General features: G+C 39.1%; 1 pseudogene; it reads right to left on the minus strand.

The window, feature by feature from the left end:
• Positions 1 to 27,161, minus strand: LOC131247105 (nucleosome assembly protein 1;3-like; annotated as a pseudogene).
• Positions 27,162 to 27,163: the final 2 nt, after the last annotated feature.

Here is a 27,163-nt window from a genome sequence, read left to right on the forward strand (position 1 = left end):
TCAAGTGAGCTGAGCAAGTGATCTTAATATCAGAAGTGAATATACAGCATCACCTTCATGTGCAAGAGTAGATCTGCCTTCATCATCCAATGCCAAATATGCACGGGGAAGCAACATTCCACTGCCCGAGCAGGCTTGAACATCAGACTTCATCACTGGCCAAGCCATTATGCCTTTTGAGGATGCTGCATTCACCAATGCAGACTTGTCACTATATTCATATCCACTGGATGACCTGATCGATATAGTTGTTGGCCAAACGTTTAAGGACAAGAGCCGGTGTCATTATGTTTTGAGCTAATTTGCAATTCACAACAACTTTCAATATAGGGTTCTATATTTGTCATCCAAGAATTTCACTGTGGTGTGTTTCTAAAATAAGTGTGAATGAATGGTACACGCATCCGGAGTGAATGATGCGAGGATATTCAAGATTAAGACTTACACATTCATATATACATGTGACATGTCGTGGATGAAGAGTGATTACCGGCAAGCAAGCAGTAAGTTAGCCAGTGAACTGGTTGTCAATCGCATTGAGCAACGCCTAGGATTAAGGCCGAGGGACATTATCTTCACAATGCAAGAGAAGTATAATATTCTTATCAGCTATAAGAAGGCATGGCGCGCTAAGGAGATCACAATCAATCGCATAATGGGATCTTATGAAGACTCTTACAACGAACTCTCGATGTACTTGCATGAGCTGAGGAGGGCGAACCCGGGAACGGTGACTGTCGTGCTTGCTAATCCATAGACGAAAAGGTTCGAGAGATGTTTTGTTACGCTCCGAAAGTGCGTTAAAAGTTTTCAAACATCTCTGCATGGTGGGCCATAGCAAATAGAAATGCAAATCAAGGGAGGAAACTGTTTTCATTTTTCACGGCCCACCAAAATTTTAGATCAAAGTAAAAATTGGGCCCGGGGGGTTTCAAGGGTGCTGCTTCACATGGACCGTTCAGATTTTGGAGTCACATCACGTATGATGAGTTCTCAAAAAGGTTCGCACGGGTTCCGCGTGAACTGGTCCGTAATATATATATATCCAACATTCTATATTCACGGTCAACACGTATGACACTATGCATTGACCCCTATGTTTTTTGCTAAGATAATATTCATGGCGCCCCCAACTGATGAATGGCACGGATATTGTACAAGTACGCTAGGTTCACACACTATACGGATCTTGTGGACGCTTAGGGCTTGTTTGGATATTACCAAATAAGTTACGATTTTATACTTGCAGCAGTAGATAGATCCAAGCATCGAGTTGAGTCAGACTAAGTTAGGGTTGACCTGGCTCGATCCGGTCCTGAAAAAGGCTTGACCCAAACTCGATCCGACTCGGTACTGAGAGTCCAACATTTCTGACTTGATCCAAGTCCAGGTCTAAGTTGGGCTGATCCGAATCGAGTCTGACCTGATCAGAAATACCGAGTCCGGTGGTTGGTGATCTATGGGCCCCACCACGATGTATGTGTTTCATCCATTTTTAAAGATCATACTCAATCTTGAGCCCAAAAATGAGAGGGATATTAATCTCAAGTGGACCACACCACAGGAAAACAATAGTGATTGGATATCCACCATTAAAAATCCTCCTAAGGCCCTCTGTACTGTTTATTTGACATCCAATCTGTTGATTAGGTCATGTAGACCCAAATGAAGGAAAAAAACAAAGATCAGCTTGATCCAAAACTTTTATGGCCCCAAAAAGTTTTTAACGATCTACGTTCATTCAACATTGTTTCCTGTAATGTGGTCCACTTGAGATTGGGATATACCTCATTTTTGGTCTGGTACCATAAAATGATCTACAAAAATAGATGGATGGCATGGATGAAACACATACAACATGGTGGATATCCATGGATGAAACACAGAGCACCAAAGTATGGCTTAGTTGTAAGCCAATCTTGGAATGCTAAAACATCATTACTAGCAAAGTTACACCCGTCTTGTCTTTTCGTATGAAATAGCTTTCCACAGCCTACATTTAATAGGGTGGTTTAAAGGGAAGAGTAGAGTTGGGCATCGGACCGAGTCGAATCGAATTAGGTCCAACTCGACTTGGTACAAGTTTTGAATGGCCTGAACCGAACTCGGTCCGATCCGGGACCGAGTTTGGGTAATCTGACTCGACCCGATCCTAACCCATGCTAGGTTGAACCAATCTGAGTCCGACTCGATCGGGAAAACCGAGTCGGATCGGATTAAGCCGGGTCTGAATCGGTTGTGATCCCTACATTCATTCGCATCTTGACTGCGACAAATTCGCCACTCGGTAGACGGATTACATGAACTTTGTCGAATGCTCCACTGCCAACAACATTTTTCTCATCCATTCTCATCTCCAGATCCTGTTCTGTAACTCTAAGAGGATAAAAGAATACTGATTTCTAATGGCTCAAATGAAACTTTCGCCGGGAAGACCGATACATCACAAAAAATCCAGCACCAACAACTATGATCCCAGCCGTAAAAGCAATCGAAATCAGCTAACATATGAGTGCAGTGGGCCGCGCCGACCGTCTTTTTGGCTTATCATCTGCGCATGAATTGGGTAATCCAAGTCCACAGAGATCAGGATTTCCTTGGAGAAACGAAGCTGGAAGACCAGAGAATAGAGATTAAAGAAGACGGAACTCTATCGGAGAGCTGGTTGAAGGAAACATTGAACAGGGCAAGCTTTAAGTTCTGAAGCCCAGGCAGGATTTCGCCAGTGAGATTATTATCAGAGAGATCAATGTATGTTAGAACAGGTAACTCACCAAGAGAAGCTGGGATTTTTCCTATGATCGGATTTTAACCGTCTACATGAATTAGGTAATCAAAACATTCAATTTTAGCAAAAATACATCTGGTTCTGTTCGAATCTGATCGGATCGGTTCCAAATGGATCAGATTTCGGATCGGTCTGGTCGGATTTGCTATTGACCCGAACCCAATTCGATTAACGGTCGGATCTGCCTAATCCTACTTGAACCTGCCCGATCCAGGCCGTCGGTTCTGTTCGAATCGGGTCGGATCGGGTAGGATCGAGTCGAATCCACCAGATCAGGTCCATTATGCCCAGTTCTAATGAAGATGAGTGCGTTACTAGTAAGTCAGTACTCAAGCGTACTGAATAAAGTCTGTGGGTTTCTCGGTGATTTATTTATTTTATCCACTCCCTCTATCCATTTTAACAGATAATTTTAGGCTTGATCTTAAAAATAAAGTATATCCAAACCTTAATTGTCTGTGTTTGTTAAAGTGCTTGGATGGCTTCCAATCCCACGCCTGTCCAAACGCACACTCACTCAACCCAATCCCATCCAGCGTGCCCGTCCAAACAAGCCATGACTGGGACGCTGGATACAGCAATCCGGTGGGATTGCATGTAATCCACTGACAATGCATTGGACGGCGTGCAATCCACCTTAATACAACCTAATCCCATCCAGCGTGCCTGTCCAAACACGCCCTAAAATGAGCTGGAAAAGCGGATGGACGGCGTGGATAAACGACATACAGTCAGTCACAGTGGGTCCAACCGAGTTTAATTTATCCTACCGAGTAACTCAGTACGCAATCCGATTTCGGTCCAAAGGGGGCTTGATTTGACGCTTGCCTTTTTTTTCCATAGATAAACCGATGACACTATGAAATATATGTGGGGCCTACCGTGATATACGTGGCTTATCCACACCGTCCATCCGTTGTCCAAGCTGAAACTAGGGCATGACCAAAAAGATAAGGCAGATCCAAAGCTCAAATGGACAACACCACAGGATTTAGGGAATCAAATAGCTACCTTTAAAAACTTCTTGGGCCACTGTTTCCTTTGGTGTGGGCCACTTGAGTGTTGGATTTTCCTCAGTTTTTGACTCATGTCTCAGAATATTAAGTTAAAACGTATGGACAGTGCAGATACATCATATATATATATCACGGTGTGCCCACCACAGAAAACAGTGGGCAGAGTAATGTCCACCATTAAAAAGTCACGTGTAAAAGTTTTTTATCAAGCTGATATTTGTTTTTTCCTTTCTTTCATGTTCTTTAAAAAAAAAACTTTTTTTTCTTTTTTTACACTCGCACACGCAACCCCCACACACTCATACTGTAGGTGAATTTCACCGCATATGGATGCCCGAACCCTTGACCGGGTATTGAAACTCCTGAGAGTCTACCCGAACCCTCTTTTAACTTATGAACAGGTTGGATCTCAAGTAAACATCATGTTAGACCTTAGGATGGTTTCAATGGTAAGCATCATTCTCCCCACTGTTTACTGTGGTGGGATCTACTACTGCTTTGGTTCTGAATCATTCTTTTGCTAATACCGTAAAATGATCTCTCCGAATGGATGGACGGTGTGGATACAACACATACATTATAGTGGGCCCGATAGAACTTAGTGACGTCACTTGAACAGGGAGTCTCCCTGTCAACCTGTCAGTAGCTAATCCGAGTCCCTGAGAGCCGATAAAATAAAATAAATGAACGAAAACTTTGATCAATACCTTCCTGACTTTGTCGGACACCATGAGTCGACCCCTACTCAGGCGGCGAGTCTCAACTTGATGCCTGGCCGAACAAATCCATCTTAGACCAGGCAGGGTAGAGACTGTATGCCTGTTGGGCACAAAAACAGGCGGGTAAGGTAGAGATGAGATGAGAGGAGAGAGGAGAGAGGAGAGAGGAGAGGAGGAGGTCGGAAGGTTGTTGCTGCCTGCCCAACGGAACAGGATGGGTGCCGGATGGTAAGGGGTTGAGTTTTTTTGGATCGGAGCGTGCGGTGGGTAGGGTGGAGAGGAATTATGTTTATGTTTATATATATATATATATATATATATATATATATATATATATATATATAAATCTATATATAATATACATATAATATATATATATATGTATGTATATATATGTATATGTATGTATACACTACCCAACAACTCGAGTCAAGTCAGGTTTCTGATCGAGTCGAGTAGACAGATTGAGTTTTGGGTCGAGTCAGGTCGAGTTACTGGGTAACTCGAACTCAACTCGATTTGAGTTTGGATTGGGGGAAGCCTACTCGGTTCGGACCAACTCACCCATTCAGTTCGGATCGAGTCGAGTCTGAACGAGTCGGATCGAATCGAGTCGGTTCGTGCCCAGCTCTAGTAGTAAATATGTAACCTATTTGAGAAAAGTAAGTTTGGTTTAGGATCAATTATAAGTAGCTTTTTTACTTAAAAGTTACTAAATCACTTAGCTTAATAGGTAGAAACCTAGATAAGTTATTTAAAGCATAAATAGCTTATCTAATGTAACCTAGGATCCAAACGCGTATGCTACTTATGCCTATTGTCCAAAGTATTTCTGATATTATCTAAATATCATTGATATTATTCTTATCTCCAGTTTGGCATTACCAATAACACTAGTAGCAATACCAATAGCATTGATAGTATAAAAAATTTCAGGTATCAGCAATGTATTGCCAAGTATCACTGATGTATCGATATCGTCAATGTATCACCAATATTTTCAACTGTCTAAATTTTAGGTGATGCTTATATTGTCAATGTATCAATATCACAAAAAAAAATTTAAAAAAATTTAAAAAAATTAAAAAAAAATTAAAATTAAAATTTTAAAAAATTAAAAAAAAAAACTATTTAAAGTTTTTTAAGGGCACATGGTTGTTTGTTGTGTTCAATTTGTTGTTGATAGTATTGATAATATCTTAATATTGTCGCTATTGCAACATGCACAATATTGAGACCACAATTCCTTTCTAGTTGTTGATGATTCCTTCCCAAAATATTGTGTGTTGTCAATATTCTAAAATATCAATGGATGTATAAATGAAAGCTTGGATAAATGGTTGAATGGTTACATGGGATGGATGTGATGGTTAGACTGATTTCTTACAACAATACATGCTTTTAAGCCCCCATTAAAAGAAAAGTTATTATATATAGATTTTTTTTTTGTAATTTCTTTTATTCCTGAATATGTATATTTTATCATCTCTTGAAATTTTATTGAAAATTCCATCATTTTTTATCATGCTTTCCCACATTTTTTATTACCAACAATTTATTAACGATATCAATATTGTTTTTGTATTCCCGACCATAGCAACACTGATACTTTGGTTGCTGCTTATGCCACAAGTAGCTTATCTTGATTTTTACTTATTCAGCAGATAAGTATATTCGATAAACAACATACTTATCAGCAGAGGTGGGCATAATCTGACTTGATTCGGCTAACTTGACTCGTCCGACTCGTTCAGATCCGACTCGACTCGAACCGAATGGGTGATTTGGTCTAAATCAAGTAGGCTTCGCCCAATCCGAACTCAAACCGAGTCGAGTTTGAGTTACCCAGTAACCCAACCCAACTCGACCCGAAACTCAATCCGGTTAGACTCGACTCGACTCGACCCAATACTTTAACCCTATACGCCGCACCCTACCCCGACCCGATCCTAAACTCTCTCTCCCTCCCTTATCCTCCTCTTCCAAGACCGACAACCACCACCACCATTACCCTCCTCCTCCTCCTCTTCCCTCTCCTCTCCACTCCCCCCTCCCTCATCCTCCTCCTCTTCTAAGCCCGGCAACCACCCACCATCATCACCCTCATCCTCCTCCTCCTTTCTCTCCTCTCCACTCCCTCCCTCCCTCGTCTCTCAATCTGACTCAGTGCCAAGTCGACCCGACTCCTTACTTCTGACCAGATCGGACTAGGTCCGGATCAATGCAAGCCAAACCGAACTCGGATCGAGTTCGGGTTAGGCATATTTCAAAACCGGATTGAATCGAGTCAGCCCTAACTCAGTCTGACTCGACTTGATGCTCAGCTCTACTTATCAGCCAAAAAGTAGAAAAGCATATTTGGTTTCCAACATAATAAGTATTTATCCCTCAAGTCTGTTTGGTCCCCCTCACACCATCATCCATCATGTAAGACCAACCTTTAATGTGGATCGTTCATTATGTGGGGCCTACGTTTGATGTGGCCTTCCATCACGTAAAGCTCACCTTGGATGTAGGCCATTTAATATTAGGGGCCAACCTTTAATGTGCACCATACATAATGAAGGACCCACTTTTGATGTTGGTCATTCATCATGTGGGGGCCCTCTTTGATATGGTTGTCCATCATGCGGCCCACATTGGATATGGGTCACTCATCATTAGGGCCGACCTTTGATGTGAACTGTCCATCATGTCAGGCCCACCGTGACGTAGATCATTCATCACTTGGGGCCCACCATTATTAATCGCCCATCATGTAAAGTCCACCTTTGATGTGGATTGTCCACCATGTAGGTAGAGCTGGGCATCGAGTCGACTCGGATCAAGTTAGGGCTGACCCGACCCAATCCAGTCCTACAAAGGCCTGAGCCGAACCCAATCCAGTTGGCACTGAGTTGAATCGAGTCATCGGCCTGTATTACTCAGCCATACAATCGTGAAAAAGGAAAAAACAAAAATGGAAATATATTAACTACTAACTCGGTGGTTGGTGGTTAGTGCTCTGTGGGCCTCACCATAATGTATGTGTTACATCCATTCCGTTCATCCATTTTTAAAGATCATTTTAGGGCTTGAGCCCAAAAATGAGAGGGATATTAATCTCATGTGGACCACACCACAGGAAAACAATAGTAATTGGATATCCACCATTAAAATCCTCCTAAGGCCCACTGTATTGTTTATTTGACATCTAATCTGTTGATTAGGTCATACACACACAGATGAAGGGAAAATGAAAAAAGATCAGCTGATCCAAAACTTTCATGGCCCCTAAATTTTTTTTAATGGTCAACGATCATTCAACACTGTTTCTTATAATGTGGTCCACCTGAGAATGGGATATATCTTATTTTTGGTCTAATACCGTAAAATGATCTAAAAAAATAGTTGGAAGGCACGGATGAAACACATACATCACGGTGGGTCCCACATAGCAACGAAGCATGTGCTGATGTACATAGCAACGAAGCATGTACTGATGTATAAAAACAGCTTAGTTGTAATCCAATCTTGAATAACGAAAACATCATTACTACCTATCTTTTCAGAAGCTACGCCATCTTTTCACGGGAAAAAACTTTCCACAACCTACAGTTGATAGGGTGGCGTAAAGGGCTTGATTTCACGTTGCTTTTCTCAGAGCTAAAACGAAGGACACCATCAAATATATGTGGGGCCCACCATGATATATGTTGCTTATCGACACCGTTCATCCGTTATCCCAGCTTAAACTAGGCTACGACAAAAAAATATAAGGTACATCAAAAGCTCAAGTGGACCACACCACAGGATTTAGGAAATCAAATACCTACCTTTAAAAACCTCTTGGCCACTGTTTCCTTTGGTGTGGGCCAGTTGAGTGTTGGATCTGCCTCATTTTTTGGCTCATGCCTCAAAATATCATGCTAATATGGACAGTGTAGATACATAATATATATACCAAGGTGGGCCCACAACAGAAAATAGTGGGCTGAGTAAGGAAGCAGATTGGCTGGTGTACCACACATCAGCTATATAGCTGATGTAGGTACGTGTCGTGCAAGACGAGCGCTGATGCTCCTCGATCTCCGAGTTGTACGAACGGTTCAAAGGAGATCAAAGTTACATGGGTCCCACAGTGATGTATTTATTATATCCACACCGTTCATCCTTTTTTCTAGATCATTTTAGAGCATTATCCCAAAACTGGACCACACAACAAATAGCAGCAGGATAATGATTGTCACCGTTAAAACATTAATAGGGCCCACCATAACGTTTATTTTCCATCCAATGCGTTCATAAGGTCACAAAGACCTTGATTAAGAGGAAAAACAAATTTCATATTAATCCAAAACTTCGGTGACCCCTAAAAGGGTTTCAATGGTATACGTTCAATCCTCCACTGCTTTTTGCAATGTGGTCCACTTGATAGTTAGATCTGTCTTATTTTTCATCTCAAGCCTAAAGATGAGCTCTCCAAATGGATGGATGGTTTGGATATAACACATAGCTCATGATGAGACCCACAGAACTTGTTGACATCAATACATAAGCTATATAGCCGATGTGTGGTACACCAGCCAATCCGCTTCCGTCCTTGAGTAACTCGGCAGATTCAATAAAATAAAATAAAATAGTTGGACTCAATACCTACTGGCTTTGTTCAAGGATATGAGTCGGCCCTGACTCAGGCCAGTCTCAACTTGAAGCGAGGCCGAAGAAGTCCATTTGAATCACAGAGTCTTTTAACCATGGCAGGGATGCATGTTGGGCATGAAAACAGGCGGGTAGGGTGGAGAGGAGATGAGAGGAAAGGAGAGAGAGAAGAGGAGGAGGGTAGAGAGGGTTTGGGGATTTTAGGGTTCGGCGCGGCGGGCATTCGAGTAGAGAGGGAGGGTAGGGTAAAAGGTTTTTTTTAAAAGGTTAATATATATATATAGTTAAGGGTAAAATAGTAATTATATGTGTGTGTGTGTGTGTGTGTGTGTGTAGTTAAGGGAAAAATAGTAATTATAGATCCGGTCCGAATCGGATCAGATCCAAACGGATCGGATTTCGGTTCGGTGCGGTCCGATTTAACTTTGACCCGATCCTGGCCGAATTAACGGTCGGATCTGCCTGATCCTACTCGAACCTGACTGATCAGGCCGTCGGTTCGGGTCGAATCGGGTCCGATCTGGTTGGATCCAGCGGATCGGGTCAGGTTTGCCCAGCTCTACATGTAGGCTCCACCTTCAATGTGGATTGCCTATCATGCGGGGCTCACCTTTGCTGCGGGCCATTCATCATTAGGGACCGACCTTTGATGTGGACTATCCATCATGTAGGGCACCTCAATGTTGGTCATCCATCATGTGGGGCCAACTTCAATGTCTATTCCCCATCATGTGGAGCTCACCTTTGATATGGATTATCCGCCATGTAGGCTCTACCTTTGAAACGGGTCATCTATCCATCCATTTTGGATGTGGGTTATTTATCATCAAAGTTGATCGACTTTTGATGTGGATCACCCATGGTAATATGGGTGATCCATCATGTGGAGCCCACCTTTGATGTGGATTGTCATTGTGTGGACCCACCTTCAATGTGGATGGTCCATCATGTGGGGCCTCCTCTGATATGGACCGTGAGAGAGAAGTAGAAAAGTGAAAGGTTAGAAGGCTCTAAAAAAACAATTTATAGAGATATGTAACCTTAAGCACATAAGTTACTTTTGTAATCATATTTACCAAACTAACTTAAGTGTAAAAAAATATAACTTAATAACTTAACATAAGTTCAAAAATAACTTATTTGGTGGTATCCAATCAACCATTACTCTACACCATTGCCCCGCAGGGTGACAGCCTAAAGTGTAGTGTAAGGCATATCTAGCCCGTAAATCATGATCGCCCTATCATGAAATGGGACACCCAAAAACCAGTACATCTAACAATCCCACTAGCCTTGGAGGTTTTATGAGATGGGTCTTTTATGTTGTGTTTGCAGCTAAGTGACTCTTAAATAGGCCTACACTTTGTTTGAAATTATTTTTCATCATTCATCATAGCGCATCTTGCTTTATACGCCAGTTGTATCTTGGATGGCATACACGTGCACATGGACAAATTTCCTCTAACCGGGGTTAATCTACGTAGGGCCCATTCCAATGGGACGCGATCTGGCTAGTGACCCAATGCTTGCCAACAAGCATGTGTCAAAGCCTAGCAGGCCAACCATAAGTATGTGTTTTGTCAACACCGTCCATCCAGTCCACCAGCTCATTTTAGGGCATGATCCAAAAAATGAGACATATAAATCTCAAGTGGACCACAACACAGAAAAATAATGAGGATTGAACATCCACTGTTAAAAACTTCCTAAGGCTTGTTATAATGTTTATTTGCCATCCAACCTCATACACCTGGATAAAGAATAAACACAAATATCAGCTTGATCCAAAACTTCTCCAGCCCCAAAAAGTTTTCAACAGTAAGTATTCAATCCCTACTATTTCCTATGATGTATTCCACCTATGAATTTGATCTGCCTCATTTTTGGGTTTTATGCCTAAGATGAGCTAACAAAATGAATAGATAGTTTGATAAAACACATGTATCTAAAACTCCCATAGCCAAGGTTTTTAGGCTATCAATGGGCTGGGTTGGTGCATCGGACTTGGGGCTAATGGAACATTGAGTCGGAAGGCAGCACTGAAGGCTAAAAGTTAAGCCAAGCTGATTAATCGAGCTGCATCTATGAGGCCATTTGCCCAGCCCAAACTTAGAATGGTCTGTTTAAAGTTTTAAGAGAAATTTGTCAATACCATGCATGATTGGGCATGCCAAATGAAAACCTTAGATCGAATGCACCATTGGGTGGCTAAGCTCTGTCTCTGACTAGACTTAGGGCTTGTTTGGGAGCATGGATTTGGAACCCCTTGGATTCGGAACCCCTAGGATTAGAAACGCCTTGGATTTGCAATCCTCTTAGTGTGTTTGACACCCTGGAGTGTGAATAAACTTTAATCCAAAAGTACCTATCCATGGTATATTTATAGGGGTTTGAATTTAATTACTAAATCAACTTTAATATCTCTAATTAGTGAGATATGTAATTTTTAACACAATGGTTGTGATAAGACTGTTGAAATATGCCACAAGCACAAGATCATGTCTAAGTGACTAACCAATGATTTTTAATCATTGATTTACATGGACAATGTTTGGACGGTGCTGATTTACATGGACAATGTTTGGACAGTGCTGATCATCATTAGTGGGCCATGTGCCCAATAGAATGATAGTGTATAGTGACACACATGTTACACATGCAACTATTGAAATGATTTTAGGTGTAATCCAAGCTCTCACCGTGGATTACAAACCCCCTCAAAGAGGGGATTGGAAACCCCCTGGATTTGAAACCCCTAGTTACTTTATGCTGCCAAACAACCAGGGCATTTGAAACCCCCTCAAATCCCCTCCAATCCACAATGCCAAATGACCCCTTAGCTTAGGTTTTAATTTGTTGCGCTGCTTGAATATTCCTTTGATGTGATATGCTTGACTTTCAAATGAGCATGATTTTTGAGATCATATATTAGCATGAGCTAGTGCAATGGATAGAGTGGATTAACACACATCACGGTGGACCACACACGGGCCTACAAATGGATATAACACGTGTGATGCCACTTGCATGGGGTAGTGACACCTCCACTACCCAAGTCGGTGGTAGAAAAGCTTTGTGGGCCTCACCATGATATATGTGTTTTATCCATGCTGTCCAATGATCTTTTTTTTTCCAGGTCATTTTAGAGAATGAGCCAAAAAATGAGGCAAATAAAAAGCTCAAGTGGACCACACCACAAGGAATAGTGGGGTTTGAAGATCTACCATTAATAACTTTTAGGGGGCCATTGCAATACTTATCTACCATCCAACCTATATGAAAGATGAGCTATTGATGTTCTAAAGGGGGGTGAATAGGATTAAACTAATTTCGAATATAAAATGTGAAAATAATAATCTCAATCGCATAAAGTATTAAAACCTTGATTTCAATTAATTCGTAGGACAAACTTCACCTATTATTTTAGGTAGGACAACCTTATATCATGACATCCTTGAAATCAAACTTTTAAAACAAAAAGAGACCGATAATCAAATATAATCACCACAAATGCACAAGGAGTCATAGTGGTTGGATGCTTAAGCCCACACCTACTTCACTCCCAAAATTATTACCCTTGTAATTTTAGCTTTCACCATTTCAAGATTTTCATAGGTTTACCTTAACAACCTCTTATAATTCTTGTGATTTTTATAGGCTTATCACAATAAAATCCACTATGTGATTTTCACGGGCATACCACAATAAAACCCAATGAGATTTCTGAGCTATCTTAGAAAAAACCAAATAAAACAATAACAACAATAATACTTATCTTTATATGTCGATTTAAATATATAGTTGAGGCTTCAAGCAGCGATCTTTTTTCTTGGGTGTTGATGAAGCAATATATGTTCAACCAAAAAGAATATAGAGATCTAATGTATTTCAAAGAATATAAACCCTAATTGCTGCAGATTTAATTCTCTATTTCTCAAGTAGAGTATAAATTACTCTCTAATTGCATTTAACACTAACTTGAGAAAAGGAATTAAATAAGCTAAATAAAAATAATAATTATCATACAAATAGTTTTGAGATGACCTAAGTTTCTCTCCAACTTGTAGAAAATCTATCACTGAATTTCATTGTAGAAAAGAATGAGAGAAGGTCCCTATTTAAAATAAAAATATTTAAAATTTTGGTCAGCCTAAAAATAAGTTTAGCTGGCCGGATTCCAACAATTCTATTCCAATGGATATTGAATTACGCGGGATAAGATAAATAAAAAATTTAGCTAACCCAAGCAAAAATTCGACTGGCCGATCCCAAAGTTGGGTTGGTCGAACTTGCAACAGATTTTCTGAATTTTTGAATATGAAAACTTAACCGAATCTGTAGTTGGGTTAGCCGAAGATAGTTGGGTTGGCTAAACTTCAGTGAATTTACACTATAATTTAAACATTTTAAACATTTTTCAAAATGACATAACCTAAGGTCTTTATAGGGTTATATAACCTGATGGTTAACATATACAAATATTTTTATCTTGAAACTATGCCAAGTCTTTAAGTCTTAAGATATTGAACCGATCTTCACGAGCTGTCGTAGAGGATTGAAGTGTACTTGAGATCTGACCAGTATTTTGTCTACAAAATTTGACAACTCCAAGTGTACTTCAAATACAAGCACTTACACTATTTATAAAGTCACATAATCCTACATGAAAGTAAAACACAAACATCAATTTGATCTAATACTCGCATGACTCTTATAAAGTTTTCAATGGTAGGCATTCAATTCCTAGGCTCAATTGAGAGCTTGTAAATGGAGGCAAATGAATTGAGAGAAAATAACTTACACAATTGTGTTTGGATGAGAGTAAATGAAATGTATTTAAAATTCAAATATTCTTTTTGGAGGGAAGTAAATGGCAAGAATTGGAATCCATTGTAATTTTTCAATATACCAAGGGGAACGTATATGATATCCCAAATCAACTTTAATATCTCAAATCAGTATACATATGTGACATTTAATAGAATATTTATAATAAACTAATTGAAATTTATACTTTAACCAAAAAAGAGTAAATTTTGAGCCTCGGGTTGGCCTCAATCGTAAGGATCACAAACAAGCAACTTGCTTAGTATTTTTTAATCATCGATTCAAATGGTCAAGCCTTTGGATGGTTTGGATCATTTTATTGGTATGATTTTAGTAATGTAGCCAATAATTGAATTATTTTGGACTATTGTAAACATGTCACATGTATGACAGACATGTATGTAGTGACACTTTTGTTTACTTACGTGACTTTTCAAGTTGCTTAAAAAGGCATTTCATCCCGTTTGCTTCCAAATCCTCTCTTGTAAAGAGAATTTCATTTGCAGGCTATTTACTCGCATTTAATTTCACTTTTATACATTTACTCCCATTCAAACTCATTTCAAATGTCATTTATTCTCATTTCCTTTCATTTACGGGCATTTATTCTCATCTAAGCAGACAATTAATCTATATGGTGTGATCTACAATAGCTTTGGATTTGCCTTATTTTTTAGCTCATATTCTAAAATAGATGGACTATGCAGATGAAACACATATATCATGATGCAACTTATAGAGATTTTCCACCACTGACTTATTAGTGAAGACTCACCATCTAATTGAAGTCACATTTGGGCCTCACAAGGCCTAATGCTCCAAGCAAGCAACTCACGGGGATCACCATAGGGCTTGTTTAGATTTGGGTATAAGGGTGTATTGTATTATATCCCGATATTGTTCACGTATACATTCGATGATTTTCAGAATACATCCAAATCAACATGCCATAAAACAATGTTTGGATAGGAGGTATTGGGCAAGTATACAATTTCTTATACATATGAAACAACGTATAAGGACAGACTGCGTATTGTATATATGTATAAATATTATTAGCACGTGTACCAGTGTGGCTATTTTTAAGCTCTCATACATTGTATCCCAGGTTGGGCCCACTATCATGATTGTGATTAATCTTACCAGTCCATATCATTCAGAATTTCCTGTCATAAATAATACATATCGTCATCCTTAAAAAACTACCTAAAAATAAGGGTTCAGATAACAAGATCCTAACATACCTACTCATGAACGGTCGAGATCATCACGTTGTGAGGCAGAGGGCGAGCATATTCCGCCATCTTCCAGCGGCGGAACCTAGCTATAAAATCCTCGGGCCTTGAGTTTGTACAGAGCGTGGTTTTTGGTCTTTGCAAGTGGGCCCATGGATCATCAATCTAAAAAGTTAAAGTAATGGGTCTCATCGTAGATGGACCCTAAGACAAATAACACCATAGATATAGGGTATTTGGCCTTTCTACCTGTTGCATGTGTACTGTTGCTCTATTTTCTTTTTCAACGGCCTATTGTTGTCTATCCATCAAAGGATTAGGATCATCTCCTAGGATATTTTGTTTTGTAGATGATCCATCTACAGTGGGCCTCACAGTATCAACGTCTTAGTAACTGAAAAATGGGCCCCACTTGTGCAAACTGAAAGCCCAGACGGTACTATTCAAACTATCTGCGGTGCACTGTACAAAGAAAGAAAAAAGAGAAATTTAGGACTGTGGACCCCACCTTTTATCCAGCTGTTTTTACGAAAGAAGACAAACTTTGCAACTTAGACCTGCACGGGCTAAGACCAAATTTCAGGACGAAAATACCCCTCCTTTCACGGAAACGGATTGGGTACTCCGCCTGCCACCAGCCAATGGCCGATGGTCAGTGGTCTGTGGGCTCCACTATGATGTATGATTTTCATCCATGCCGTCCATCTACTTTTTCAGATCATTTTATGGTATAAGACCAAAAATGAGGTATATCCAAATCTCAAGTGTACCACATTACAGGAAACAGTGTTGAATGAGCATCAACCATTAGAAACCTTTAGGGGGCCCACTGTGATGTTTGTGAGAAATCCTCCCTGTCTAAGTTCATTCATAGGGTCACAAAGACCTGGATGAAGAGGAAAAACAACTTTCATAATGATCCAAAACTTTTGTAACCCCTAAAAGGGTTTCAATGGTAGACGTTCAATTCCCCACTGCCTTTAGAGTGTGGTTCACTTGATAGTTAGATCTATCTTATTTTTCGTCTCAAGACTTAATATGAGTATGCAAAATAGATGGACGGTTTGGATATAACACGGACCTCATGATGGGACCCACATAAGCAATACAGCATTAAAAAACTAAAAGACCACAGATTGCGGCAGTGCACTATAGCTACGGTTATAAGCCGTAGCTATAGTGTATCAAAAATTGCAATTTACTAACAAACTCGCTGGACAATTTTAGACTTTTTCGATAATATCGAAAGCCTTTTGATATATTGAAGGACATATAGCTACGGATTGTAACCGTAGCCAGTCTATGCAAAATTTATTTTTATCTTTATTTTTTATTTTATTTTTTATTTTTATTTTTTTACATGAAGAACTTTATTCTACCTACAATATTCTCTAATACATATTTATATAAATATGTATATATAAGCATATAAAAAAAATTTCTCTCTTTTTTTCATTTCTTTCTTTATTCATTTAACAAGAATATCTTCTAAACCTGAATTAGTTACTTGACGTACCCTATATGATTTTGGGGTAGGAGAAGCTACTTTAGCCAACCAACCTGGTTATTTTTCAAGATTCCATCAAGTTGATGGTCGAAAATTCATTTCATTCACTTCGTGGTCAATTTCATTCATTTCATTTACTTCGCGATCAATTTTATGTTTGCTCCGCTCAATTTTCAGTTTGCCCCGCTTAATTTCATGTTTGCCCCATCCAATTTTCAGTTTGCCCCATTCAATTTCTAGTTTACCCCGCTCAATTTCTAGTTTGCCCCGCTTGATTTCTGTTATGGTGGGCCCTACAAAATTTTTAACGATGAAAATCAATTTTCTCGTTGCTCTTTGTAGTGTGGTCTAGTTGATTTTTAGATATGATTCTTTTTTTATATAATGCTCCCAAATGATATCGAAATATGGATGAACGTTGTAGATATAATAAATACAAAATTGTGGGGCCCATGTAACTTTGATCTCCTTTGAGCGGGGAGAACATGAGAATTGAGCAGGGCAAATTAGAATTGAGCGGGGAGAACATGAGAATTGAGCAGGGCAAATTAGAATTGAGCGGGGCAAAGTAGAAATTGAGCGGGGCAAACATGAAATTGAGCGGGGCAAACATGTAATTGAGTGGGGCCAACGAGAAATTCAGCGGGGCAAACTAGAGATTAAGCGAGGCAAACATGAAATTGAGCGGGGCAAACTAGAAATTGAGCGGGGCAAACACAAAATTCAGCAGGGTAAACTGAAAATTGAGCAGGGTGAACATGAAATTGAGCGGGGCCAACGAGTATATCTACTCCGTCCATCGATTTTTCCATCTAATATAAGGGGTTGAGCCCCAAATTGAAGCATATCAAAATATCAACTGGATCCTACCACTGGAAACAGTGGGCATAATGATTTTCTAGTTTGCCCCGCTGATTTCATGTTTCCCCCGCTCAATTTCATATTTGCCCTGCTCAATTTCTAGTTTGCCCACTCAATTTCATGTTTGCCCTGCTGATTTTCTAGGTTGCCCCGCTGATTTTTTTGTTTCCCCCACTGAATTTTATGTTTCCCACGCTCATTTTTCAGTTTTTCCAGCTGAATTTCATGTTTCCCCTGTTGAATTTCATGATTTGCCCTGCTGAATTTCATGTTTTCCCCGCTGAAAATCAAGTTTGCCCCGATTAATTTCGTGTTTTTCCCGCTGAATTTAATATTTCCCCCGCTGAATTTCATGTTTGCCCCGTTCAATTTCATGTTTACCTCGTTCAATGTCTAGGTTCCCTCCCTCAATGTCAAGTTCCCTCCCACATATAGGTTTTTGGTGTATACATAATCCGATGAACATGATGTATTACAAATAAAACATCATTGTGGGGCGTAGCAAGCGTAATCGGATTGCGTACTGAGTTAGTCAGTACGCTCCTATTATACTAAGTAAACTCAGATGAGCCCACATTGAATGTATGTAGTATATCCATGGCGTCCATCCGTTCTTCCATCTAATTTTAGCGGTTTAGCCCCAAATTGAAGCATATCAAAAGATCAAGTGAATCATACCACGGGAAACAGTGTTGATTTGCTTGGCATAGCCCAACCTGGCCTGCTGACAGCCCTAGATTTCACAATATATGTTTCTTTAGCACACCAATGTGATTTCTATTTTTCCAATTAAAATGTTGAGTTTGAAAGTCACATTGAAACATTCAAAGAAGTTATGGAATGACTTTTCCATCTTCAAGGCTGTAGGCCCCATTGTTGTATCTTTTGTTGGTTTCTTGGTGACAGGAAGCTGTACACCTAACTGTTAATGTTATTTTTGAAGACCCTGGAGTCCAGGAGTTACTGGCCAAACTTTACCAAAAAGGTATTTTTTAGCACCTCATGTCATCCATTTATATATAATATAATTCAGAAAAACTTGTCTTTATTAGGATTTTTTCTTACCCTTCGAAAAAAAATGGTCCCCATTTTTCGATCTGTATGTATAGTATAAGTTATCTAAATAGAAAGAAAGAAAAGAGTTGCAGTATCACTCACTGTTGCTGCTACTGCTGCTGCTAATATCAGAATCTTACATTGGACCACATGCATTAGATGGAAAAACTGAGCTTCCATATTGTACTTGGATCTTCTTGTGAGAGAATTGCTACAGAACATTAACAATTCTATCCATATGTATAGTGTTAGCATGCTGTTTCATATGTGGTGTAAAAGCATTGTTTGCTGCTTTTATATTGGTTTACACAGGATACTTTTTTTGGTCTATGTTGAGAAAATGTTGAAATTCTCTTATGCTATGTTTGAACGATAAGGACAATCAGAGTAGCATTAGTAGAATAACAAGAATATCATTAGTACAAATAAAGCATGGAACAAATATGTTTTTAAAGAACATATTGCCCAAAGTACACTTTTTAGGTTATTCACCTGGAACAATTGGATGACAACATGTTGAAGCAATATGGAAAAACTACATCAGATTTCTACGAACGTTATTAAATTTTAAGAAATCTATGATGGTAGAAACTTATGGCAATTGCATGTGCATTTAAACTCGCTTTCAACAACACATCTAATAGGTTTTAAGTACAAAACATACCTCTCAATGCAATGTGCTTATTGGAATGAACATTTCGAGCATCATTCAAAACATTCCTCAGAAGATCCATAAATTATTCCTTTGGGGCACCTCCATAGTTTAGTAGTGAAATTAAAGTCTTATTTAGGTACGTTTTCCTTGGTTGATTGCTAAAAAATACAAGCACTAAAAGCAAACAAGGTACTGTACTATTATTCATACAGCAAATTCAAGAACACAACTCCAACGTCTCACCCTAATAAAATTTCAAATACTCCCAACAAGGATGGAATTTATTCATCTTCGTATTGATTCCTAGTGGGGATGGCTAACATGGAGGGTGTGTACTGACATGGGTGTATACAACAAGCTAATCCAAAAAAAAAAAAAAAAAACAAAAAAAACTCAAAAAAAAAAAATACAAAATATGCAAACGTAAATATTATCGACATATCATCAATATTATTGACGTAAGTTATCGATAATATCGATAATATGTCGATAGTATCAAATCTGGATGACAATTGTCCAGCAAGATTTGCTGCATTTCCATAAAATGTCGATATATCGAGATATTATCGATGTAACGACTTATCGATATATCGACATGTTATAAATAATATCGATATATCGGCTACGGTACCTATTGCTACGGTTATAATTCGTATTAATAGGTCTACGGTCATTACTTCACATTAGGTATCGATACTATCGATCATATCTCGATATTATCGATGACTTATGCTTGATACTATCGAACATATGTCGATAATATCGAAAATTCTTCCATTTTTTGAGTTTTGTTGCTGGACAATTTGACATTCATTTTCGATATTATCGAACTATGGTCGATATTATTGACAATCGATGGCTACGGTTATAATCCGTAGCTATGGGTCTACGGTCATTTTCTCCTCTCTTTTGCCCACAAGTACTATTACTTTATCAACTTTCTTCTTCACACTTGATGCAAAAATAAATAAATATATAAATAAACACCCATCCACATCAGTTTCTACGAAGTAAATGATGAGAAAACCCTGCACCCTCCAAAATTATCAAAGGCCCGCGGTTCTAAAAGTACATGTTGATCATTCAAAAGGCATTCACCATCATTAGTTAGAAAGGAAGAGGCTTTTGCAATGAATGAAGTAGGCAAAAAACATATGAATAATGCAAGGGAAAGATCATGTACCTAACATCATAATCCTGCTCCATTTGATTCTGAAGCTGCTCAGCCTATTAAAAAGAAATCATAAGAGATTATCAGCAACTAAGGAATAACAGTCAAATTGCTCTTCCATGCAATGACATTGAACTTGCTGTCTCTTCATCAATATCATCATCATCATCCAGGACTTGTGGTGGATTGAAGAAGTTGAAGAAACTATCACATTGTTCAGTTTTTGTGATAGGTTTGGCATTCTTTGATCCTTTCTTTGGCTTTTTTTTCAGAACCTTCTGTGTTAGGCTTTTTCCAGGATACCATTCAATCTCCATCCTATAAGTACCCCAACCAAATTCCACATCATGCAAGAAATAAAATTGAACTAAATTAAATACAATAGGAAGAAGAAGACCAACTAGTTGAATTTCTTTGTCATGGAAAGTTATGAGCAATAACAATACCCTATGGCCTTCTCAAGAATAGGTTCATCATTGTCAATCATGGGTTAGGATCAAAGAAGAATTTGAGCTTGAAGCCCTTGGGATCATTAATTCTGAACCACTTGATATATTTGAGATACTTGAGAGCCCCTTCATCGCACTCAGAAATCTGAAATGAGAAACAAGGAAAGCATAAGAACTATACTAGAAAGAAAGAAAAAGAAAAAGAACTAGAAAACACAAGTTGGTGAAACATCATTTTTTGAGTCATTTACCTCCTCACCAACCACTTCATTGGTTTTTATTGCAGTGAGCCAAAAATCTGGTACTCCTTTTTCTGAAAAAACAACACACAATAAGCATCCTAAACAAAGTATTTCCAATAAATTGGAGCACTCAAGGTTTGTTAAATACCTTCTGTAGCTTTATCCTCTATAAGTGACACCTTCTACTTCAACAACACCATTCACAATTCACAATTTCATACCTCTGCAAAATTTTCGAAATTAAAGGAATAACTGAAGCAAAATACAAGAAAATATTGCATAATATACTCAGTTCAGAGGCAAATAAATGGTGCCTGCAAGTCTACAACTAGCATATCAGCATGACAAGTGGCAAAAAATAGTAAAATAACCCATGCCACAGAAAATTGGACAATACAAATGCTTAATGGAAAAACTTACATAAGCTTAACAGGAAAACTTGTATGCAACAATTTTACCTAAACAAGTTTTTCACTAGGAAAACTTGTATGCAATAATGTATTATTGACATCCTTATACATTGGTGATCTAATCTTCACAGATAATGATAGTGTTATGATTTATGGGATATTATCTTGAATCAGGATAAATTAAATAGATGATGTAATTTTTACATTTGAGAACACGTATATTCATGAAACTCTAAAAATCTTTGAGATGAAAATTTCTAAATTAGTGTGCATACTCATGGAAATTAAATTGAAATTGAGCAATGACAAGAAAAACAATCTAATAGATCCTAAAAAGCTTCAAGTTGTCGATTAGAAGTTTTAAATACTTGACTCATACTAGCCTAAACATCTTGTATATTGTGGAATTACTTAACTAGCATATGGAATTTCTAAGTTAGATTCATCTACAAGTAGGGAAAAAGATTTTGCATCATTTGAAAGGTATACTTGATCATAATATTTTTATGTGTGCTAAAGAATATAGACACTTTTTTTTCCCCAAATAGTGATTAGGTTGGCCAATTTATATAAATGTGATAAAAAACAAACATCACTATTGGGCCCACTATGGTTTCAACGGTGGAAATCATTATGCCCATTGTTTCCCGTGATATAATCCACTTGATCTTTTGATATGCTTCAATTTGGGGCTAAATCGCTAAAAGTAGATGGAAGAATGGATGGACGGCGTGGATATACTACATACATGATATTTTATTTGTAATACATCTGAGTTTACTTAGTACAATGGGAGCGTACTGACTAACTCAATACGCAATTCGATTACGCTTGCTACGCCCCACAATGATGTTTTATTTGTAATATATCATGTTCATCGGATTATGCATACACTAAAACCCCATATGTGGGAGGGAACCTAGACATTGAGGGAGGGAACCTAGATATTGAACGAGGCAAACATGAAATTCAGCGGGGGAAACAGAAAATTCAACGGGAAAAATTGAAAAATGAGCGGGGCAAACATGAAATTCAGCGGGGCAAACTAAAAAATCAGCGGGGCAACCTAGAAAATCAGCGGGGGAAACATGAAATTGAGTGGGGCAAATTAGAAATTCTACAGGGGAAACATTAAATTGAGCGGGGCAAACTAGAAATTCTATGGGGAAAACATTAAATTGAGCAGGGCAAACTAGAAATTCAATGGGGCAAACTAGAAATTAAGCGGGGCAAACATGAAATTGAGCAGGGCAAACATGAAATTGAGCGGGGAAAACTAGAAATTGAGCGGGGCAAACTAGAAATTGAGCGGGGCAAACATGAAATTCAGCGGGGTTAACTAGAAATTGAGCGGGGCAAACTAGAAATTGAGCGGGGTAAGCATGAAATTGAGCAGGGCAAACATGAAATTCAGCGGGGCAAACATGAAATTGAGCAGGGGAAACATGAAATTGAGTAGGGCAAACACGGAAATGAGCGGGGCAAGCATTAAATTGAGTGGGGCAAACATGAAATTAAGCGGGATAACTGGAAAATCAGGGGGGCAAACATGAAATTGAGCGGGGGAAACATGAAATTGAGCCCATCTAAGTGTAGGTTATGTTTCCCATGGTAAGATTCACTTGATATTTTGATATACTTCAATTTGGGGCTCAACCGCTAAAATTAGATGGACGGTGTGGATATGCTACGTACATTCAATGTGGGCCCATCTAAGTATAGGTTATAGGTTTAAGTTATAAGTGTACGTTATAGGTTTAGGTTTAAGTTAGGTTATAGGTTAAGGGTTAGGGAACTGAGAATAGGTTAAGGTTTAGGTTTAGGAAATCGGGTTCGGGACCGGGTTTAGGTTTGGGTTTTCAAGTTTAGGTTTAAGTTAAGGAGTTGAGATTAGGATTAAGTGTAGGTTTAGGTTTAGGAATTTGAGAATACATTTAGGTTACAGGTTTAGGTTTAGGTTATAAGTATCGGTTATAGGTTTAGATTTAAGTTAGGTTATAGGTTAAGGGTTAGAGAACTGAGAATAGGTTAAGGTTTAGGTTTATGAAATCGAGTTTGGGACCGACTTTAAGTTTGGGTTTTCAAGTTTAGGTTTATGTTTAGGATCAGGTGTAAGTTTGGGTTTAGGGATTTGAGAATACATTTAGGTTATAGGTTTAGGTTTAGGTTATAAGTGTCGGTTATAGGTATAGGTTTAAGTTAGGTTATGGGTTAAGGTTTAAGGAACTGAGAATAGGTTAAGGTTTAGGTTTAGAAAATTGAGTTCGGGATCGGGTTTAGGTTTAGGTTAAGGAGTTGAGATTAGGATTATGTATAAGTTTAGGTTTAGGGATTTGAGAATACATTTAGGTTACAGGTTTAGGTTTAGGTTATAAGTGTCGGTTATAGGTTTAGGTTTAAGTTAGGTTATAGGTTAAGGTTTAGGGCCCGTTTGCCCGGGCGGATTGGAAGGGATTGAATGGTATTAGGGTGGATGGCATGGATTTCTAGGTAATGATGGTGTTGTCGGTGGATTGTCTGGAGATCCATGGGATTGCTATACCCCTGGATTGCTATATCCAGTCTGTTTGGCACGCCCGACCAATCCTGGGATTAAACTTTCTCATCCCTTCCAATCCCTCAAACCAAACACGCCCCACGCAAATTTGAAAGGATTAGGGTGGATTAGATGGGATTTAAAGGTAATGATGGTGTTGTCAGTGGATTGTCTTAAGATCCATGGGATTGGGATCAGATCACCGACTCTGTTTAGCACGCCAGGCCAATCCTAGGATTTGACTTCCAATCCCTTCCAATACCATCCAATCCCTTCCAATTCGACCGGCCAAACGAACCCTTAGGGAACTGATAATAGGCTAAGGTTTAGGTTTAGGAAATCGGGTTCGAGACCGGGTTTAGGTTTGGGTTTTCAAGTTTAGGTTTAGGTTAATGAGTTGAGATTAGGATTAGGTATAGGTTTAGGTTTAGGGTTTTGAGAATACATTTAAGTTTTAAGTTATAAGTGTAGGTTATAGGTTTATGTTTAAGTTAAGTTATAGGTTAAAGTTTAGGGAATTGAGAATAGGTTAAGGTTTAGGTTTAAGGATTTGAGAATACATTTAGGTTTTAGGTTACAAGTGTACAATATAGGTTTAGGTTTAAGTTAGATTATAGGTTAAGGTTTAGGGAATTGAGAATAAGTTAAGGTTTAGGTGTAGGGATTTGAGAATACATTTAGGTTTTAGGTTTAGGTTTAAGTTTTGAGCAGGGGCAAACATGAAATTGAGTGCGGGCAAACTAGAGAATCACCGAGGCAAACATGAAATTGAGCAGGGGAAACATGAAATTGAGTGTGGCAAACTAGAAATTGAGCGGGGCAGGCATGAAATTGAGCGGGGCAAACATGAAGTTGAACGGGGCAAACTAGTAAATGAGCGGGGCAAACATGAAATTGAGCGGGGAAAACTAGGAAATGAGCGGGGCAACCATGAAATTGAGCGGGGCAAACTAGAAAATGAGCAAGGCAACCATGAAATTGAGCGGGTCATACTAGGAAATGAGCAGGGCAGGCATGAAATTAAGCAGGGCAAACATAAAATTGAGCGGTGGAAACATGAAATTGAGCGGGGCAAACACGGAAATGAGCGGGGTAAACATGAAATTGGGCAGGACAAACTGAAAAATCAGCAGGGCAAACATGAAATTGAGCGGGGGAAACATGAAATCAGCGGGGCAAACTATAAAATCAGCGAGGCAAACATGAAATTGAGCGGGAAAACATAAAATCAGAGGGGCAAACTAGAAAATCATTATGCCCACTGTTTCCCGTAGTATGATTCACTTGATATTTTGATATGCTTTAATTTAGGGCTCAACCCCTTAAATTAGATGGAGAAACGGATGGACGACGTGGATATACTACAGGAAATAGATTGGCTACTCCACCTGCCACCAGCCAATGGCTGGTGTTCGGTGTTTTGTGGGCCCCATCATGATGTATGTGTTTCATCCATGTCATCCATATATTTTTATAGATTATATTATCATATTATACAAAAATTGAGGTATATCTTGATCTCAATTGGACCACATTACAGGAAATAATGTTTAATGAACATCGGCCATTAAAAGCTTTTTGGGGGCCATAAAAGTATTGGGTCAAGATGATCTTTGTTTTTAGCCTTCATCTGGGTCTTTATCACCTAAAAAATAGATTGGATTTCAGACAAATAGTACAGTGGGCCTCAGGAGGATTTAAATGATGGATATCCAATCACCATTGTTTTCCTCTAGCGGGCCACCAACCAAATTTCCATCTAATTTGGGGCTCAACCCCTTAAATTAGATAGAAATTGAGCGGACAAAATGGATGAACGGAATGGATGAAACACATATACCATGGTGGGGCCTACAGAGCACCGACCACCAGTCACGTACACCATGGTGGGACCCACAGAGCAACGACCACCAGTCACGTACACCATGGTGGGGCCAAAGAGCACCGACCACCAGCCACGTACACCATGGTGGGCCAAAGAGCCACGTACACCATGTGTGGGGCCCACAGAGCACCGACCACCAGCCACGTAGATCATGGTGGGGCCCACAGAGCACCGAAGGAGTAGCCAATCCGTTTCCTACACCCATACATTCAATGTGGGCCCAACTGAGTTTAAAATATACCTGTGCTGCGTGCTTTCTTCGCTGAACCGACTATTTTCAGAAGAAGACAAATGTTGATAAAGGGAGCCCACAAAAGAGGTTTTTTGTCTTTTTAACCGGGCGAAGAAAAGGGGTGAAAGCAACGGCAGTGAAGTAGCAGTGGAAAGGGAAAGGAAATGGAAACAGTTGAAAGGAAGAAGAAAAACAGCAGTGAAAAGGAGAGGTATTTTCATCCTGAAATTCATAATCCGCACATGCAGGTCTAAGTTGCAAAAGAAGGTTTGTCTTCTTTCATAAAAACAGCGGGCTAAAAGGTGGGGTCCACAATCCTAAATTTCTCAAGAAAAAACCTTGCACGAATCTCCATCATGCGTTTGGCACGAGTTACTACTTTGTGGTCACTCATCCGTTAATGTCTTATATTCACGCCTATCCGGACCATCAAAACCATGGGTCCCATAGTGGATGGAGTGTAGCGCAAAGATCGCACCGTTCAAACTATTTTAATCGTCCGGTTGGTTACCAAGCACTCCATATCCGTACAAGTGGACAGTTGAAGAAGATCCAGATGTTTCGAATGTGGACAGTTGGTCTTGGAACGCCATCTTCTAACCATCCAGTTGTGGTACTGAAAATCCTTTCAACCAGGTGCTTGGATCATCTCATTGGTGTATTTGTAGGAGTTTAAACGATCTTCCCATCAAGACTGCAAAATACCGATACTCTATCGTACGCTAATACAACGCCTTGAATAAGTTGTATTGATGGCAGCGGAGACGTCTGACGATACACTACCGTTGCTGTGTTTTTTTGGGCAAAACGACATATTGGTGCACATGATTTTCCACCGATTTCAACTCCAAACCGAACACTATATATTTCAAATCAAGCCCTTTAATACCATACCATATACCTTTATACGCGAATCTAAGCTTTTATCCATTC

This window comes from Magnolia sinica, chromosome 5 (genome assembly GCF_029962835.1).
Source record: "Magnolia sinica isolate HGM2019 chromosome 5, MsV1, whole genome shotgun sequence".
Taxonomy (NCBI): domain Eukaryota; kingdom Viridiplantae; phylum Streptophyta; class Magnoliopsida; order Magnoliales; family Magnoliaceae; genus Magnolia; species Magnolia sinica.